The following is a 21,078-nucleotide window of genomic DNA, read 5'->3' as shown; positions in this document are numbered from 1 at the left end:
TAGGCCAGAGTAAGAGTTAAGACCTTAACCAGTAGGCCAGAGTAAGAGTTAAGACCTTAACCTGTAGGCCATAGTACGAGTCTAAGACCTTAGCTATTAGGCCAGAGTAAGAGTTAAGACCTTAACCATTAGGCCAGAGTACGAGTCTAACACCTTAGCTATTAGGCCAGAGTAAGAGTTAAGACCTTAAACATTAGGCCAGAGTACGAGTCTAAGACCTTAGCTATTAGGCCAGACTAAGAGTTAAGACCTTAGCTATTAGGCCAGAGTACGAGTCTAAGACCTTAGCTATTAGGCCAGAGTAAGAGTTAAGACCTTAAACAGTAGGCCAGAGTAAGAGTTAAGACCTAACCTGTATGACCTTAGCTATTAGGCCAGAGTAAGAGTTAAGACCTTAGCTATTAGGCCAGAGTAAGAATTAAGACCTTAACCAGTAGGCCAGAGTAAGAGTTAAGACCTTAACCTGTAGGCTAGAGTAAGAGTTAAGACCTTAACCTGTAGGCCATAGTACGAGTCTTAGACCTTAGCTATTAGGCCAGAGTAAGAGTTAAGACCTTAGCTATTAGGCCAGAGTAAGAATTAAGACCTTAACCAGTAGGCCAGAGTAAGAGTTAAGACCTTAACCTGTAGGCCATAGTACGATTCTAAGACCTTAGCTATTAATCCAGAGTAAGAGTTAAGACCTTAACCAATAGGCCAGAGTATGAGTTAAGACCTTAACCATTAGGCCAGATTAGGAGTCTAAGACCTTAGCTATTAGGCCAGAGTACGAGTCTAAGACCTTAGCTATTAGGCCAGAGTAAGAGTTAAGACCTTAGCTATTAGGCCAGAGTAAGAGTTAAGACCTTAGCTATTAGGCCAGAGTACGAGTCTAAGACCTTAGCTATTAGGCCAGAGTAAGAGTTAACCATTAGGCCAGAGTACGAGTCTAAGACCTTAGCTATTAGGCCAGAGTAAGAGTTAAGACCTTAACCAGTATGCCAGAGTAAGAGTTAAGACCTTAACCAGTAGGCCAGAGTACAAGTCTAAGACCTTAGCTATTAGGCCAGAGTAAGAGTTAAGATCATAGCTATTAGGCCAGAGTATGAGTCTAAGAGCTTAGCTATTAGGCCAGAGTAAGAGCTAAGACCTTAACCATTAGGCCAGAGTACGAGTCTAAGACCTTAGCTATTAGGCCAGAGTAAGAGTTAAGACCTTAGCTATTAGGCCAGAGTAAGAGTTAAGACTTTAACCATTAAGCCAGAGTAAGAGTTAAGACCTTTACCATTAGGCCAGATTAAGAGTCTAAGACCTTAACCATTAGGCCAGAGTAAGAGTTAAGACCTTAACCATTAGGCCAGAGTAAGAGTCTAAGACCTTAACCATTATGTCAGAGTAAGAGTCTAAGACCTTAGCTATTAGGCCAGACTAAGAGTTAAGACCTTAACCATCAGGCCAGAGTACGAGTCTAAGACCTTAGCTATTAGGCCAGAGTAAGAGTTAAGACCTTAACCATTAGGCCAGAGTACGAGTCTAACACCTTAGCTATTAGGCCAGAGTAAGAGTTAAGACCTTAACCATTAGGCCAGAGTATGAGTCTAAGACCTTAGCTATTAGGCCAGAGTAGGAGTAAAGACCTTAACCAGTAGGCCAGAGTAAGAGTTAAGACCTTAACCTGTAGGCCATAGTACGAGTCTAAGATCTTAGCTATTAGGCCAGAGTAAGAGTTAAGACCTTAGCTATTAGGCCTGAGTAAGAGTTAAGACCTTAACCATTAGGCCAGAGTACGAGTCTAAGACCTTAGCTATTAGGCCAGAGTAAGAGTTAAGACCTTAACCATTAGGCCAGAGTACGAGTCTAAGACCTTAGCTATTAGGCCAGAGTAAGAGTTAAGACCTTAACCAGTAGGCCAGAGTAAGAGTTAAGACCTTAACCAGTAGGCCAGAGTACAAGTTTAAGACCTTAGCTATTAGGCCAGAGTAAGTGTTAAGACCTGAGCTATTATGCCAGACTGTGAGTTAAGACCTTAATCAGTAGGCCAGAGTAAGAGTTAAGACCTTAACCAGTAGGCCAGAGTAAGAGTTAAGACCTTAACCATTAGGCCAGAGTATGAGTCTAATACCTTAGCTATTAGGCCAGAGTAAGAGTTAAGACCTTAACCAGTAGGCCAGAGTAAGAGTTAAGACCTTAACCTGTAGGCCATAGTACGAGTCTAAGACCTTAGCTATTAGGCCAGAGTAAGAGTTAAGACCTTAACCAGTAGGCCAGAGTACGAGTCTAACACCTTAGCTATTAGGCCAGAGTAAGAGTTAAGACCTTAACCAGTAGGCCAGAGAAAGAGTTAAGACCTTAACCATTAGACCAGAGTACGAGTCTAAGACCTTAGCTATTAGGCCAGAGTAAGAGTTAAGACCTTAACAAGTAGGCCAGAGTAAGAGTTAAGACCTTAACCAGTAGGCCAGAGTACGAGTCTAAGACCTTAGCTATTAGGCCAGAGTAAGAGTTAAGACCTTAGCTATTAGGCCATGAGTAAGAGTTAAGACGTTAACCATTAAGCCAGAGTAAGAATAAAGACCTAAAACATTAGGCCAGAGAAAGAGTCTAAGACCTTAACCATTAGGCCGGAGTAAGAGCTAAGACCTTAACCATTAGGCCAGAGTAAGAGTTAAGACCTTAACCATTAGGCCAGAGTAAGAGTTAAGACCTTAGCTATTAGGCCAGAGTAAGAGTTAAGACCTTAACCATTAGGCCAAAGTATGAGTCTAAGACCTTAGCTATTAGGCCAGAGTAAGAGTTAAGACCTTAACCAGTAGGCCAGAGTAAGAGTTAAGACCTTAACCATTAGTCCAGAGTACGAGTCTAAGACCTTACCTATTAGGCCAGAGTAAGAGTTAAGACCTTAGCTATTAGGCCATGAGTAAGAGTTAAGACGTTAACCATTAAGCCAGAGTAAGAATAAAGACCTAAAACATTAGGCCAGAGAAAGAGTCGAAGACCTTTACCATTAGGCCGGAGTAAGAGCTAAGACCTTAACCATTAGGCCAGAGTAAGAGTTAAGACCTTAACCATTAGGCCAGAGTAAGAGTTAAGACCTTAGCTATTGGGCCAGAGTAAGAGTGAAGACATTAACCATTAGGCCAGAGTACGAGTCTAAGACCTTAGCTATTAGGCCAGAGTAAGAGTTAAGACCTTAACCATTAGGCCAGAGTACGAGTCTAAGACCTTAGCTATTAGGCCAGAGTAAGAGTTAAGACCTTAACCAGTAGGACAGAGAAAGAGTTAAGACCTTAACCATTAGACCAGAGTACGAGTCTAAGACCTTAGCTATTAGGCCAGAGTAAGAGTTAAGACCTTAACAAGTAGGCCAGAGTAAGAGTTAAGACCTTAACCAGTAGGCCAGAGTACGAGTCTAAGACCTTAGCTATTAGGCCAGAGTAAGAGTTAAGACCTTAGCTATTAGGCCATGAGTAAGAGTTAAGACGTTAACCATTAAGCCAGAGTAAGAATAAAGACATAAAACATTAGGCCAGAGAAAGAGTCTAAGACCTTAACCATTAGGCCGGAGTAAGAGCTAAGACCTTAACCATTAGGCCAGAGTAAGAGTTAAGACCTTAACCATTAGGCCAGAGTAAGAGTTAAGACCTTAGCTATTAGGCCAGAGTAAGAGTTAAGACCTTAACCATTAGGCCAGAGTATGAGTCTAAGACCTTAGCTATTAGGCCAGAGTAAGAGTTAAGACCTTAACCAGTAGGCCAGAGTAAGAGTTAAGACCTTAACCATTAGTCCAGAGTACGAGTCTAAGACCTTACCTATTAGGCCAGAGTAAGAGTTAAGACCTTAGCTATTAGGCCATGAGTAAGAGTTAAGACGTTAACCATTAAGCCAGAGTAAGAATAAAGACCTAAAACATTAGGCCAGAGAAAGAGTCGAAGACCTTAACCATTAGGCCGGAGTAAGAGCTAAGACCTTAACCATTAGGCCAGAGTAAGAGTTAAGACCTTAACCATTAGGCCAGAGTAAGAGTTAAGACCTTAGCTATTGGGCCAGAGTAAGAGTGAAGACATTAACCATTAGGCCAGAGTACGAGTCTAAGACCTTAGCTATTAGGCCAGAGTAAGAGTTAAGACCTTAACCATTAGGCCAGAGTACGAGTCTAAGACCTTAGCTATTAGGCCAGAGTAAGAATTAAGACCTTAGCTATTAGGCCTGAGTAAGAGTTAAGACCTTAACCATTAGTCCAGAGTATGAGTCTAAGACCTTAGCTATTAGGCAAGAGAAAGAGTTAAGACCTTAACCAGTAGGCCAGAGTAAGAGTTAAAACCTTAACCTGTAGGCCAGAGTACGAGTCTAAGACCTTAGCTATTAGGCCAGACTAAGAGTTAAGACCTTAGCTATTAGGCCAGAGTAAGAGTTAAGACCTTAACCTGTAGGCCATAGTACGAGTCTTAGACCCTAGCTATTAGGCCAGAGTAAGAGTTAAGACCTTAGCTATTACGCCAGAGTAAGAATTAAGACCTTAACCAGTAGGCCAGAGTAAGAGTTAAGACCTTAACCTGTAGGCCATAGTACGAGTCTAAGACCTTAGCTATTAGGCCAGAGTAAGAGTTAAGACCTTAACCAATAGGCCAGAGTATGAGTTAAGACCTTAACCATTAGGCCAGAGTACGAGTCTAAGACCTTAGCTATTAGGCCAGAGTAAGAGTTAAGACCTTAGCTATTAGGCCAGAGTAAGAGTTAAGACCTTAGCTATTAGGCCAGAGTATGAGTCTAAGACCTTAGCTATCAGGCCATAGTACGAGTCTTACACCATAGCTATTAGGCCAGAGTAAGAGTTAAGAATTTAACCATTAGGCCAGAATGCGAGTCTAAGACCTTAGCTATTAGGCCAGAGTAAGAGTTAAGACCTTAACCTGTAGGCTAGAGTAAGAGTTAAGACCTTAACCTGTAGGCCATAGTACGAGTCTTAGACCCTAGCTATTAGGCCAGAGTAAGAGTTAAGACCTTAGCTATTAGGCCAGAGTAAGAATTAAGACCTTAACCAGTAGGCCAGAGTAAGAGTTAAGACCTTAACCTGTAGGCCATAGTACGAGTCTAAGACCTTAGCTATTAGGCCAGAGTAAGAGTTAAGACCTTAACCAGTAGGCCAGAGTAAGAGTTAAGACCTTAACCATTAGTCCAGAGTACGAGTCTAAGACTTTACCTATTAGGCCAGACTAAGAGTTAAGACCTTAGCTATTAGGCCAGAGTAAGAGTTAAGACCTTAACCTGTAGGCCATAGTACGAGTCTTAGACCCTAGCTATTAGGCCAGAGTAAGAGTTAAGACCTTAGCTATTAGGCCAGAGTAAGAATTAAGACCTTAACCAGTAGGCCAGAGTAAGAGTTAAGACCTTAACCTGTAGGCCATAGTACGAGTCTAAGACCTTAGCTATTAGGCCAGAGTAAGAGTTAATACCTTAACCAATAGGCCAGAGTATGAGTTAAGACCTTAACCATTAGGCCAGAGTACGAGTCTAAGACCTTAGCTATTAGGCCAGAGTACGAGTCTAAGACCTTAGCTATTAGGCCAGAGTAAGAGTTAAGACCTTAACCAGTAGGCCAGAGTAAGAGTTAAGACCTTAACCTGTAGGCCATAGTACGAGTCTAAGACCTTAGCTATTAGGCCAGAGTAAGAGTTAAGACCTTAACCATTAGGCCAGAGTACGAGTCTAAGACCTTAGCTATTAGGCCAGACTAAGAGTTAAGACCTTAGCTATTAGGCCAGAGTACGAGTCTAAGACCTTAGCTATTAGGCCAGAGTAAGAGTTAAGACCTTAACCAGTAGGCCAGAGTAAGAGTTAAGACCTAACCTGTATGCCATTGTACGAGTCTAAGATCTTAGCTATTTGGCCAGAGTAAGAGTTAAGACCTTAACCAATAGGCCAGAGTAAGAGTTAAGACCTTAGCTATTAGGCCAGAGTATGAGTCTAAGACCTTAGCTATCAGGCCATAGTACGAGTCTTACACCATAGCTATTAGGCCAGAGTAAGAGTTAAGAACTTAACCATTAGGCCAGAATACGAGTCTAAGACCTTAGCTATTAGGCCAGAGTAAGAGTTAAGACCTTAACCTGTAGGCTAGAGTAAGAGTTAAGACCTTAACCTGTAGGCCATAGTACGAGTCTTAGACCCTAGCTATTAGGCCAGAGTAAGAGTTAAGACCTTAGCTATTAGGCCAGAGTAAGAATTAAGACCTTAACCAGTAGGCCAGAGTAAGAGTTAAGACCTTAACCTGTAGGCCATAGTACGAGTCTAAGACCTTAGCTATTAGGCCAGAGTAAGACTTAACACCTTAACCAGTAGGCCAGAGTAAGAGTTTAGACCTTAACCATTAGTCCAGAGTACGAGTCTAAGACCTTACCTATTAGGCCAGAGTAAGAGTTAAGACCTTAGCTATTAGGCCATGAGTAAGAGTTAAGACGTTAACCATTAAGCCAGAGTAAGAATAAAGACCTAAAACATTAGGCCAGAGAAAGAGTCTAAGACCTTAACCATTAGGCCGGAGTAAGAGCTAAGACCTTAACCATTAGGCCAGAGTAAGAGTTAAGACCTTAACCATTAGGCCAGAGTAGGAGTTAAGACCTTAGCTATTGGGCCAGAGTAAGAGTGAAGACATTAACCATTAGGCCAGAGTACGAGTCTAAGACCTTAGCTATTAGGCCAGAGTAAGAGTTAAGACCTTAACCATTAGGCCAGAGTACGAGTCTAAGACCTTAGCTATTAGGCCAGAGTAAGAGTTAAGACCTTAGCTATTAGGCCAGAGTAAGAGTTAAGACCTTAACCATTAGGCCAGAGTATGAGTCTAAGACCTTAGCTATTAGGCCAGAGTAAGAGTTAAGACCTTAACCAGTAGGCCAGAGTAAGAGTTAAGACCTTAACCATTAGTCCAGAGTACGAGTCTAAGACCTTACCTATTAGGCCAGAGTAAGAGTTAAGACCTTAGCTATTAGGCCATGAGTAAGAGTTAAGACGTTAACCATTAAGCCAGAGTAAGAATAAAGACCTAAAACATTAGGCCAGAGAAAGAGTCGAAGACCTTAACCATTAGGCCGGAGTAAGAGCTAAGACCTTAACCATTAGGCCAGAGTAAGAGTTAAGACCTTAACGATTAGGCCAGAGTAAGAGTTAAGACCTTAGCTATTGGGCCAGAGTAAGAGTGAAGACATTAACCATTAGGCCAGAGTACGAGTCTAAGACCTTAGCTATTAGGCCAGAGTAAGAGTTAAGACCTTAACCATTAGGCCAGAGTACGAGTCTAAGACCTTAGCTATTAGGCCAGAGTAAGAATTAAGACCTTAGCTATTAGGCCTGAGTAAGAGTTAAGACCTTAACCATTAGTCCAGAGTATGAGTCTAAGACCTTAGCTATTAGGCAAGAGAAAGAGTTAAGACCTTAACCAGTAGGCCAGAGTAAGAGTTAAAACCTTAACCTGTAGGCCAGAGTACGAGTCTAAGACCTTAGCTATTAGGCCAGACTAAGAGTTAAGACCTTAGCTATTAGGCCAGAGTAAGAGTTAAGACCTTAACCTGTAGGCCATAGTACGAGTCTTAGACCCTAGCTATTAGGCCAGAGTAAGAGTTAAGACCTTAGCTATTACGCCAGAGTAAGAATTAAGACCTTAACCAGTAGGCCAGAGTAAGAGTTAAGACCTTAACCTGTAGGCCATAGTACGAGTCTAAGACCTTAGCTATTAGGCCAGAGTAAGAGTTAAGACCTTAACCAATAGGCCAGAGTATGAGTTAAGACCTTAACCATTAGGCCAGAGTACGAGTCTAAGACCTTAGCTATTAGGCCAGAGTAAGAGTTAAGACCTTAGCTATTAGGCCAGAGTAAGAGTTAAGACCTTAGCTATTAGGCCAGAGTATGAGTCTAAGACCTTAGCTATCAGGCCATAGTACGAGTCTTACACCATAGCTATTAGGCCAGAGTAAGAGTTAAGAATTTAACCATTAGGCCAGAATGCGAGTCTAAGACCTTAGCTATTAGGCCAGAGTAAGAGTTAAGACCTTAACCTGTAGGCTAGAGTAAGAGTTAAGACCTTAACCTGTAGGCCATAGTACGAGTCTTAGACCCTAGCTATTAGGCCAGAGTAAGAGTTAAGACCTTAGCTATTAGGCCAGAGTAAGAATTAAGACCTTAACCAGTAGGCCAGAGTAAGAGTTAAGACCTTAACCTGTAGGCCATAGTACGAGTCTAAGACCTTAGCTATTAGGCCAGAGTAAGAGTTAAGACCTTAACCAGTAGGCCAGAGTAAGAGTTAAGACCTTAACCATTAGTCCAGAGTACGAGTCTAAGACTTTACCTATTAGGCCAGACTAAGAGTTAAGACCTTAGCTATTAGGCCAGAGTAAGAGTTAAGACCTTAACCTGTAGGCCATAGTACGAGTCTTAGACCCTAGCTATTAGGCCAGAGTAAGAGTTAAGACCTTAGCTATTAGGCCAGAGTAAGAATTAAGACCTTAACCAGTAGGCCAGAGTAAGAGTTAAGACCTTAACCTGTAGGCCATAGTACGAGTCTAAGACCTTAGCTATTAGGCCAGAGTAAGAGTTAATACCTTAACCAATAGGCCAGAGTATGAGTTAAGACCTTAACCATTAGGCCAGAGTACGAGTCTAAGACCTTAGCTATTAGGCCAGAGTACGAGTCTAAGACCTTAGCTATTAGGCCAGAGTAAGAGTTAAGACCTTAACCAGTAGGCCAGAGTAAGAGTTAAGACCTTAACCTGTAGGCCATAGTACGAGTCTAAGACCTTAGCTATTAGGCCAGAGTAAGAGTTAAGACCTTAACCATTAGGCCAGAGTACGAGTCTAAGACCTTAGCTATTAGGCCAGACTAAGAGTTAAGACCTTAGCTATTAGGCCAGAGTACGAGTCTAAGACCTTAGCTATTAGGCCAGAGTAAGAGTTAAGACCTTAACCAGTAGGCCAGAGTAAGAGTTAAGACCTAACCTGTATGCCATTGTACGAGTCTAAGATCTTAGCTATTAGGCCAGAGTAAGAGTTAAGACCTTAACCAATAGGCCAGAGTAAGAGTTAAGACCTTAGCTATTAGGCCAGAGTATGAGTCTAAGACCTTAGCTATCAGGCCATAGTACGAGTCTTACACCATAGCTATTAGGCCAGAGTAAGAGTTAAGAACTTAACCATTAGGCCAGAATACGAGTCTAAGACCTTAGCTATTAGGCCAGAGTAAGAGTTAAGACCTTAACCTGTAGGCTAGAGTAAGAGTTAAGACCTTAACCTGTAGGCCATAGTACGAGTCTTAGACCCTAGCTATTAGGCCAGAGTAAGAGTTAAGACCTTAGCTATTAGGCCAGAGTAAGAATTAAGACCTTAACCAGTAGGCCAGAGTAAGAGTTAAGACCTTAACCTGTAGGCCATAGTACGAGTCTAAGACCTTAGCTATTAGGCCAGAGTAAGAGTTAACACCTTAACCAGTAGGCCAGAGTAAGAGTTTAGACCTTAACCATTAGTCCAGAGTACGAGTCTAAGACCTTACCTATTAGGCCAGAGTAAGAGTTAAGACCTTAGCTATTAGGCCATGAGTAAGAGTTAAGACGTTAACCATTAAGCCAGAGTAAGAATAAAGACCTAAAACATTAGGCCAGAGAAAGAGTCTAAGACCTTAACCATTAGGCCGGAGTAAGAGCTAAGACCTTAACCATTAGGCCAGAGTAAGAGTTAAGACCTTAACCATTAGGCCAGAGTAAGAGTTAAGACCTTAGCTATTGGGCCAGAGTAAGAGTGAAGACATTAACCATTAGGCCAGAGTACGAGTCTAAGACCTTAGCTATTAGGCCAGAGTAAGAGTTAAGACCTTAACCATTAGGCCAGAGTACGAGTCTAAGACCTTAGCTATTAGGCCAGAGTAAGAATTAAGACCTTAGCGATTAGGCCTGAGTAAGAGTTAAGACCTTAGCTATTAGGCCAGAGTACGAGTTAAGACCTTAACCAGTAGGCCAGAGTAAGAGTTAAGACCTTAACCTGTAGGCCAGAGTAGGAGTTAAGACCTAAACCTGTAGGCCATACTATGAGTCTAAGACCTTAGCTACTAGGCCAGAGTAAGAGTTAAGACCTTAGCTATTAGGCCAGAGTAAGAGTTAAGACCTTAACCTGTAGGCCATAGTACGAGTCTAAAACCTTAGCTATTAGGCCAGAGTAAGAGTTAAGACCTTAACCAGTAGGCCAGAGTAAGAGTTAAAACCTTAACCTGTAGGCCAGAGTACGAGTCTAAGACCTTAGATATTAGGCCAGAGTAAGAGTTAAGACCTTAGCTATTAGGCCAGAGTAAGAGTTAAGACCTTAACCATTAGGCCAGAGTACGAGTCTAAGACCTAAGCTATTAGGCCAGAGTAAGAGTTAAGACCTTGGCTATTAGGCCAGAGTAAGAGTTAAGACCTTAACCAGTAGGCCAGAGTAAGAGTTAATACCTTAACCATTAGGCCAGAGTAAGAGTTAAGACCTTAACCATAAGGCCAGAGTATGAGTCTAAGACCTTAGCTATTAGGCCAGAGTAAGAGTTAAGACCTTAACCAGTAGGCCAGAGTAAGAGTTAAGACCTTAACCAGTAGGCCAGAGTACGAGTCTAAGACGTTAGCTATTAGGCCAGAGTAAGAGTTAAGACCTTAGCTATTAGGCCATGAGTAAGAGTTAAGACGTTAACCATTAAGCCAGAGTAAGAATAAAGACCTTAAACATTAGGCCAGAGAAAGAGTCTAAGACCTTAACCATTAGGCCGGAGTAAGATCTAACACCTTTACCATTAGGCCAGAGTAAGAGTTAAGACCTTAACCATTAGGCCAGAGTAAGAGTTAAGACCTTAGCTATTAGGCCAGAGTAAGAGTTAAGACCTTAACCATTAGGCCAGAGTATGAGTCTAAGACCTTAGCTATTAGGCCAGAGTAAGAGTTAAGACCTTAACCAGTAGGCCAGAGTAAGAGTTAAGACCTTAACCATTAGTCCAGAGTACGAGTCTAAGACCTTAGCTATTAGGCAAGAGAAAGAGTTAAGACCTTAGCTATTGGGCCAGAGTAAGAGTGAAGACCTTAACCATTAGGCCAGAGTATGAGTCTAAGACCTTAGCTATTAGGCCAGAGTAAGAGTTAAGACCTTAACCATTAGGCCAGAGTGCGAGTCTAAGACCTTAGCTATTAGGCCAGAGTAAGAATTAAGACCTTAGCTATTAGGCCTGAGTAAGAGTTAAGACCTTAGCTATTAGGCCAGAGTATGAGTTAAGACCTTAACCAGTAGGCCAGAGTAAGAGTTAAGACCTTAACCTGTAGGCCAGAGTAGGAGTTAAGACCTAAACCTGTAGGCCATACTATGAGTCTAAGACCTTAGCTACTAGGCCAGAGTAAGAGTTAAGACCTTAGCTATTAGGCCAGAGTAAGAGCTAAGACCTTAACCAGTAGGCCAGAGTAAGAGTTAAGACCTTAACCTGTAGGCCATAGTACGAGTCTAAAACCTTAGCTATTAGGCCAGAGTAAGAGTTAAGTCCTTAACCAGTAGGCCAGAGTAAGAGATAAAACCTTAACCTGTAGGCCAGTGTACGAGTCTAAGACCTTAGCTATTAGGCCAGACTAAAAGTTAAGACCATAGCTATTAGGCCAGAGTAAGAGTTAAGACCTAACCATTAGGCCAGAGTACGAGTCTATGACCTAAGCTATTAGGCCAGAGTAAGAGTTAAGACCTTAGCTATTAGGCCAGAGTAAGAGTTAAGACCTTAACCAGTAGGCGAGAGTGAGAGTTAAGACATTAACCTGTAGGCCATAGTATGAGTCTAAGACCTTAGCTATTAGGCCAGAGTAAGAGTTAAGACCTTGGCTATTAGGCCAGAGTAAGAGTTAAGACCTTAACCAGTAGGCCAGAGTAAGAGTTAATACCTTAACCATTAGGCCAGAGTAAGAGTTAAGACCTTAACCATAAGGCCAGAGTATGAGTCTAAGACCTTAGCTATTAGGCCAGAGTAAGAGTTAAGACCTTAACCTGTAGGCCAGAGTACGAGTCTAAGACCTTAGCTGTTAGGCCAGAGTAAGAGTTAAGACCTTAACCAGTAGGCCAGAGTAAGAGTTAAGACCTTAAACTGTAGGCCATAGTACGAGTCTAAGACCTTAGCTATTAGGCCAGAGTAAGAGTTAAGACCTTAACCAGTAGGCCAGAGTAAGAGTTAAGACCTTAACCTGTAGGCCAGAGTGAGAGTTAAGACCTTAACCTGTAGGCCAGAGTACGAGTCTAAGACCTTAACTATTAGGCCAGGGTAAGAGTTAAGACCTTATCCAGTAGGCCAGAGTAAGAGTTAAGACCTTAGCTATTAGGCCAGAGTAAGAGTTAAGACCTTAGCTATTAGGTCAGAGTAAGAGTTAAGACCTTAAGCAGTAGGCCAGAGTAAGAGTTAAGACCTTAACCTGTAGGCCATAGTACGAGTCTAAGACCTTAGCTATTAGGCCAGAGTAAAAGTTAAGACCTTAACCAGTAGGCCAGAGTAAGAGTTAAGAACTTAACCTGTAGGCCAGAGTAAGAGTTAAGACCTTAACCTGTAAGCCATAGTACGAGTCTAAGACCTTAGCTATTAGGCCAGAGTAAGAGTTAAGACCTTAGCTATTAGGCCAGAGTACGAGTTAAGACCTTAACCATTAAGCCAGAGTACGCGTCTAAGACCTTAGCTATTTAGCCAGAGTAACAGTTAAGACCTTAGCTATTAGGCCAGAGTAAGAGTTAAGACCTTAACCATTAGGCCAGAGTACGAGTCTAAGACGTTAGCTATTAGGCCAGAGTAAGAGTTAAGACTTTAACCATTAGGCCAGAGTAAGAGTTAAGACCTTAGCTATTGGGCCAGAGTAAGAGTGAAGACATTAACCATTAGGCCAGAGTACGAGTCTAAGACCTTAGCTATTAGGCCAGAGTAAGAGTTAAGACCTTAACCATTAGGCCAGAGTACGAGTCTAAGACCTTAGCTATTAGGCCAGAGTAAGAATTAAGACCTTAGCGATTAGGCCTGAGTAAGAGTTAAGACCTTAGCTATTAGGCCAGAGTACGAGTTAAGACCTTAACCAGTAGGCCAGAGTAAGAGTTAAGACCTTAACCTGTAGGCCAGAGTAGGAGTTAAGACCTAAACCTGTAGGCCATACTATGAGTCTAAGACCTTAGCTACTAGGCCAGAGTAAGAGTTAAGACCTTAGCTATTAGGCCAGAGTAAGAGCTAAGACCTTAACCAGTAGGCCAGAGTAAGAGTTAAGACCTTAACCTGTAGGCCATAGTACGAGTCTAAAACCTTAGCTATTAGGCCAGAGTAAGAGTTAAGACCTTAACCAGTAGGCCAGAGTAAGAGTTAAAACCTTAACCTGTAGGCCAGAGTACGAGTCTAAGACCTTAGATATTAGGCCAGAGTAAGAGTTAAGACCTTAGCTATTAGGCCAGAGTAAGAGTTAAGACCTTAACCATTAGGCCAGAGTATGAGTCTAAGACCTAAGCTATTAGGCCAGAGTAAGAGTTAAGACCTTAGCTATTAGGCCAGAGTAAGAGTTAAGACCTTAACCAGTAGGCGAGAGTGAGAGTTAAGACATTAACCTGTAGGCCATAGTATGAGTCTAAGACCTTAGCTATTAGGCCAGAGTAAGAGTTAAGACCTTGGCTATTAGGCCAGAGTAAGAGTTAAGACCTTAAACATTAGGCCAGAGAAAGAGTCTAAGACCTTAACCATTAGGCCGGAGTAAGATCTAACACATTTACCATTAGGCCAGAGTAAGAGTTAAGACCTTAACCATTAGGCCAGAGTAAGAGTTAAGACCTTAGCTATTAGGCCAGATTAAGAGTTAAGACCTTAACCATTAGGCCAGAGTATGAGTCTAAGACCTTAGCTATTAGGCCAGAGTAAGAGTTAAGACCTTAACCAGTATGCCAGAGTAAGAGTTAAGACCTTAACCATTAGTCCAGAGTACGAGTCTAAGACCTTAGCTATTAGGCAAGAGAAAGAGTTAAGACCTTAGCTATTGGGCCAGAGTAAGAGTGAAGACCTTAACCATTAGGCCAGAGTATGAGTCTAAGACCTTAGCTATTAGGCCAGAGTAAGAGTTAAGACCTTAACCATTAGGCCAGAGTACGAGTCTAAGACCTTAGCTATTAGGCCAGAGTAAGAATTAAGACCTTAGCTATTAGGCCTGAGTAAGAGTTAAGACCTTAGCTATTAGGCCAGAGTATGAGTTAAGACCTTAACCAGTAGGCCAGAGTAAGAGTTAAGACCTTAACCTGTAGGCCAGAGTAGGAGTTAAGACCTAAACCTGTAGGCCATACTATGAGTCTAAGACCTTAGCTATTAGGCCAGAGTAAGAGTTAAGACCTTAGCTATTAGGCCAGAGTAAGAGCTAAGACCTTAACCAGTAGGCCAGAGTAAGAGTTAAGACCTTAACCTGTAGGCCATAGTACGAGTCTAAAACCTTAGCTATTAGGCCAGAGTAAGAGTTAAGTCCTTAACCAGTAGGCCAGAGTAAGAGTTAAAACCTTAACCTGTAGGCCAGAGTACGAGTCTAAGACCTTAGCTATTAGGCCAGACTAAGAGTTAAGACCTTAGCTATTAGGCCAGAGTAAGAGTTAAGACCTAACCATTAGGCCAGAGTACGAGTCTAAGACCTAAGCTATTAGGCCAGTGTAAGAGTTAAGACCTTAGCTATTAGGCCAGAGTAAGAGTTAAGACCTTAACCAGTAGGCGAGAGTGAGAGTTAAGACATTAACCTGTAGGCCATAGTATGAGTCTAAGACCTTAGCTATTAGGCCAGAGTAAGAGTTAAGACCTTGGCTATTAGGCCAGAGTAAGAGTTAAGACCTTAACCAGTAGGCCAGAGTAAGAGTTAATACCTTAACCATTAGGCCAGAGTAAGAGTTAAGACCTTAACCATAAGGCCAGAGTATGAGTCTAAGACCTTAGCTATTAGGCCAGAGTAAGAGTTAAGACCTTAACCTGTAGGCCAGAGTACGAGAATAAGACCTTAGCTGTTAGGCCAGAGTAAGAGTTAAGACCTTAACCAGTAGGCCAGAGTAAGAGTTAAGACCTTAAACTGTAGGCCATAGTACGAGTCTAAGACCTTAGCTATTAGGCCAGAGTAAGAGTTAAGACCTTAACCAGTAGGCCAGAGTAAGAGTTAAGACCTTAACCTGTAGGCCAGAGTAAGAGTTAAGACCTTAACCTGTAGGCCAGAGTACGAGTCTAAGACCTTAACTATTAGGCCAGGGTAAGAGTTAAGACCTTATCCAGTAGGCCAGAGTAAGAGTTAAGACCTTAGCTATTAGGCCAGAGTAAGAGTTAAGACCTTAGCTATTAGGCCAGAGTAAGAGTTAAGACCTTAAGCAGTAGGCCAGAGTAAGAGTTAAGACCTTAACCTGTAGGCCATAGTACGAGTCTAAGACCTTAGCTATTAGGCCAGAGTAAAAGTTAAGACCTTAACCAGTAGGCCAGAGTAAGAGTTAAGAATGTAACCTGTAGGCCAGAGTAAGAGTTAAGACCTTAACCTGTAAGCCATAGTACGAGTCTAAGACCTTAGCTATTAGGCCAGAGTAAGAGTTAAGACCTTAGCTATTAGGCCAGAGTACGAGTTAAGACCTTAACCATTAAGCCAGAGTACGCGTCTAAGACCTTAGCTATTTAGCCAGAGTAAGAGTTAAGACCTTAGCTATTAGGCCAGAGTAAGAGTTAAGACCTTAACCATTAGGCCAGAGTACGAGTCTAAGACGATAGCTATTAGGCCAGAGTAAGAGTTAAGACCTTAACCAGTAGGCCAGAGTAAGAGTTAAGACCTTAACCATTAGTCCAGAGTACGAGTCTAAGACCTTAACCATTAGGCCAGAGTACGAGTCTAAGACCTTAGCTATTTGGCCAGAGTAAGAGTTAAGACCTTAACCTGTAGGCCATAGTACGAGTATAAGACCTTAGCTATTAGGCCAGAGTAAGAGTTAAGAACTTAGCTACTAGGCCAGAGTAAGAGTTAAGACCTTAACCATTAGGCCAGAGTAAGAATTAAGACCTTAGCTATTAGGCCAGAGTAAGAGTTAAGACCTTAACCAGTAGGCCAGAGTAAGAGTTAAGACCTTAACCTGAAGGCCATAGTACGAGTCTAAGACCTTAGATATTAGGCCAGAATACGAGTCTAACACCTTAGCTATTAGGCCAGAGTAAGAGTTAAGACCTTAACCATTAGGCCAGAGTACGAGTCTAAGACTTTAGCTATTAGGCCAGAGTAAGAGTTAAGACCTTAACCAGTAGGCCAGAGTACGAGTCTAAGACCTTAGCTATTAGGCCAGAGTAAGAGTTAAGACCTTAACCAGTAGGCCAGAGTAAGAGTTAAGACCTTAACCTGTAGGCCATAGTACGAGTCTAAGACCTTAGCTATTAGGCCAGAGTAAGAGTTAAGACCTTAACCATTAGGCCAGAGTACGAGTCTACGACCTTAGCTATTAGGCCAGACTAAGAGTTAAGACCTTAGCTATTAGGCCAGAGTACGAGTCTAAGACCTTAGCTATTAGGCCAGAGTAAGAGTTAAGACCTTAACCAGTAGGCCAGAGTAAGAGTTAAGACCTAACCTGTATGCCATTGTACGAGTCTAAGACCTTAGCTATTAGGCCAGAGTAAGAGTTAAGACCTTAACCAATAGGCCAGAGTATGAGTTAAGACCTTAACCATTAGGCCAGAGTACGAGTCTAAGACCTTAGCTATTAGGCCAGAGTAAGAGTTAAGACCTTAGCTATTAGGCCAGAGTAAGAGTTAAGACCTTAGCTATTAGGCCAGAGTATGAGTCAAAGACCTTAGCTATCAGGCCATAGTACGAGTCTTACACCATAGCTATTAGGCCAGAGTAAGAGTTAAGAACTTAATTATTAGGCCAGAATACGAGTCTAAGACCTTAGCTATTAGGCCAGAGTAAGAGTTAAGACCTTAACCTGTAGGCTAGAGTAAGAGTTAAGACCTTAACCTGTAGGCCATAGTACGAGCCTTAGACCCTAGCTATTAGGCCAGAGTAGGAGTTAAGACCTTAGCTATTAGGCCAGAGTAAGAATTAAGACCTTAACCAGTAGGCCAGAGTAAGAGTTAAGACCTTAACCTGTAGGCCATAGTACGAGTCTAAGACCTTAGCTATTAGGCCAGAGTAAGAGTTAAGACCTTAACCAATAGGCCAGAGTATGAGTTAAGACCTTAACCATTAGGCCAGAGTACGAGTCTAAGACCTTAGCTATTAGGCCAGAGTACGAGTCTAAGACCTTAGCTATTAGGCCAGAGTAAGAGTTAAGACCTTAGCTATTAGGCCAGAGTAAGAGTTAAGACCTTAGCTATTAGGCCAGAGTACGAGTCTAAGACCTTAGCTATTAGGCCAGAGTAAGAGTTAAGACCTTAACCATTAGGCCAGAGTACGAGTCTAAGACCTTAGCTATTAGGCCAGAGTAAGAGTTAAGACCTTAACCAGTAGGCCAGAGTAAGAGTTAAGACCTTAACCAGTAGGCCAGAGTACAAGTCTAAGACCTTAGCTATTAGGTCAGAGTAAGAGTTAAGATCATAGCTATTAGGCCAGAGTATGAGTCTAAGAGCTTAGCTATTAGGCCAGAGTAAGAGCTAAGACCTTAAACATTAGGCCAGAGAAAGAGTCTAAGACCTTAACCATTAGGCCGGAGTAAGAGCTAAGACCTTAACCATTAGGCCAGAGTAAGAGTCTAAGACCTTAACCATTAGACCAGAGTAAGAGTTAAGACCTTAACCATTAGGCCAGAGTAAGAGTCTGGCCAGAGTAAGAGTTAAGACCTTTACCATTAGGCCAGATTAAGAGTCTAAGACCTTAACCATTAGGCCAGAGTAAGAGTTAAGACCTTAACCATTAGGCCAGAGTAAGAGTCTAAGACCTTAACCATTATGTCAGAGTAAGAGACTAAGACCTTAGCTATTGGGCCAGACTAAGAGTTAAGACCTTAACCATCAGGCCAGAGTACGAGTCTAAGACCTTAGCTATTAGGCCAGAGTAAGAGTTAAGACCTTAACCATTAGGCCAGAGTACGAGTCTAACACCTTAGCTATTAGGCCAGAGTAAGAGTTAAGACCTTAACCATTAGGCCAGAGTATGAGTCTAAGACCTTAGCTATTAGGCCAGAGTAAGAGTTAAGACCTTAACCAGTAGGCCAGAGTAAGAGTTAAGACCTTAACCAGTAGGCCAGAGTACAAGTCTAAGACCTTAGCTATTAGGCCAGAGTAAGAGTTAAGACCTTAACCATTAGGCCAGAGTACGAGTCTAAGACCTTAGCTATTAGGCCAGAGTAAGAGTTAAGACCTTAACCATTAGGCCAGAGTACGAGTCTAAGACCTTAGCTATTAGGCCAGAGTAAGAGTTAAGACCTTAACCAGTAGGCCAGAGTAAGAGTTAAGACCTTAACCAGAAGGCCAGAGTACAAGTCTAAGACCTTAGCTATTAGGCCAGAGTAAGAGTTAAGACCATAGCTATTAGGCCAGAGTATGAGTCTAAGAGCTTAGCTATTAGGCCAGAGTAAGAGCTAAGACCTTAACCATTAGGCCAGAGTAAGAGTTAAGACCTTAGCTATTAGGCCAGAGTAAGAGTTAAGACCATAGCTATTAGGCCAGAGTATGAGTCTAAGAGCTTAGCTATTAGGCCAGAGTAAGAGCTAAGACCTTAACCATTAGGCCAGAGTAAGAGTTAAGACCTTAGCTATTAGGCCAGAGTAAGAGTTAAGACTTTAACCATTAAGCCAGAGTAAGAATAAAGACCTTAAACATTAGGCCAGAGAAAGAGTCTAAGACCTTAACCATTAAGCCGGAGTAAGAGCTAAGACCTTAACCATTAGGCCAGAGTAAGAGTCTAAGACCTTAACCATTAGGCCAGAGTAAGAGTTAAAACATTAACCATTAGGCCAGAGTAAGAGTCTGGCCAGAGTAAGAGTTAAGACCTTTACCATTAGGCCAGATTAAGAGTCTATGGGCCATATGTAGGTAAATTATTTTTACCGATTCTTAAATACCGAATTTTATCGAATCGGTATTTAAGAATCGGTAAGTTATATGTAGGTCAACAATCGGTAAACATTACCGAATCGGTAACATTCGGTAAACATGAATCGGAATTTACCGATTCGGTAAATACCGAAGCGGTATTTTCCGAATCGGTAAATACCGAAGCGGTATTTTCCGATTCGGTAAATACCGACGTGGTATATTCCGATTCGGTAAATACCGATTCGGTAAATACCGAATCGGCAGTTCAAAAACACATGACTGCAAGCAGCCAATCCTGTGCAACCTCAACCCCACCCAACCAGGGAGTGGCCACACCCAGGCAGGTGCACACAATTAGCAGACTCTGGAGAGGCTGGGAGTGCTGAGGAGAGGAAGAGAACAACTGCCAGATTCAGATCTGGAGACTGCAAGAATGGCCAGCCAGGACACAGAGAGGGAAGGAGGGGAGAGGAAGCGAAAGCTCAAATTCAGCCCAAAGGAGCTGCAAGTTCTGGTGGAGGAGGTCGTGTAGCAGCACCAGAAACTATTTGGAAAACTGTCACAGCAAGTGCCTGAGTCAGAAAAAAGAAAGATCTGGCTTGGAATCCAGGCACAGGTGAATGCCGTGAGAGTGACCCCCCGGGACATCGATGTCCTGAAGAAGCGGTGGTATGACATCCGCATCATCACAAAGAGGAAGGTGGCAGATTTAAAAAAAGAGGCCAGCCAGACAGGAGGTGGACGCAACAGAGCACCAGCCCTGACAGAACTGGAGGAGCTAGTGGAGACAACGATTGAGCCAGAAAGCATCGTGGGGATTGGGGACGCTGACAGCTCCGCCAGAGGCACCTCCAAACAAGGTAAGACGCTTGCACAGCAATGTGCCCCCCCCACCCCAATCCCAACTCCCAAAATGTGCCATGAGAATCCCACTCCAGTACAGGTATTAGTGCATGCCTGCAATGCATCATGGGAGATGTAGTCCCTGAAAGGCCAAACATGAGACGAGGACATTGAGATACTGTCTAGAAATTGTATTGTCATGTCATTCTAGAAAAAGCTTCAGGTACATTTAGCTGCTGTCGCTTTTCTGTCCACAGGCACTACTGCGCACAGAACTGGCCATGAGAAGGGAGAGAGGGCACACCACACACACAGCACAGAGAAGGCCACCACCAGTTCCGCCCAGGGAACGGCACCACAGGCAGTTACACCACCCCAGCCAGCATCGCCGCTCCTGCCAGCATCCCCAGTCCTGCAGGTTTCACCACCATCTTCACCTCCTGCATTACACAGGTTGAGGAGGCGTCCTGCAGCCAGGTTGGATGTGACCGACTCATCATCCGAGGAGTCGAGGGGCCCGGAAACGTCCACTGTACCCCAGAATGTAACCCATGCCAGTGTGCCTTCCGAGTCTGAGGGAGAACACACAGTTGGCAGACGGCGCCGCAGGGCTCGGCCGTAGAGTCCACCTCCCCTTGGGCAGGGCCATGGAGTGTTCTCAGGTCTTGAGGGCACCATGGTGAAGATACAACGCGTCCAGGCAAGGGCAATGGTGTCCGTACAGCAACAGATGCGTGGCCTCAACAACACCTTTGGTAACATTGATAAGGGCATCACCACCATGGCAGGGGGCATTGCTGATATGGCAGCGGGCATGCGGGACATGTCCCAATCCATCATGCTGCTGTGCTCGAAGTTCGATGAGGACAGGGCCACACGGCGCAGGGGACATCAGAGGAAGGATCAGACCTCGAGGGCAGTGAACCGGCTGGCGACTGCCACATCGCTGATCTGCAGGCGCTCTGTGGCGATGCAGGATGGCCTTGCACAGTGCAGCACAGATGTGTCCAGGGGGATGGTTAGGGTCACAAGTGCACTAGAAGTGCTGCTCACCAGCCAGTCTGCAGCAGCTGGCACTTTGGATGCTGGCGACATAGAAGACACGACCAGCAGGAGCAGCATAACCCCCCCTGTCCCAGACACTCGTCGGAGCAACAGGCGTCAACGTGGTGCCACTGGTACCCCAGCCAGTGAGGACGCCCCCTCAATTCCATCCCGCACTGCTGCGCGTGGGCGCAAACATT

This window comes from Triturus cristatus, chromosome 6, assembly GCF_964204655.1.
Source record: "Triturus cristatus chromosome 6, aTriCri1.1, whole genome shotgun sequence".
Taxonomy (NCBI): domain Eukaryota; kingdom Metazoa; phylum Chordata; class Amphibia; order Caudata; family Salamandridae; genus Triturus; species Triturus cristatus.
This window is presented reverse-complemented; position numbering follows the sequence as displayed.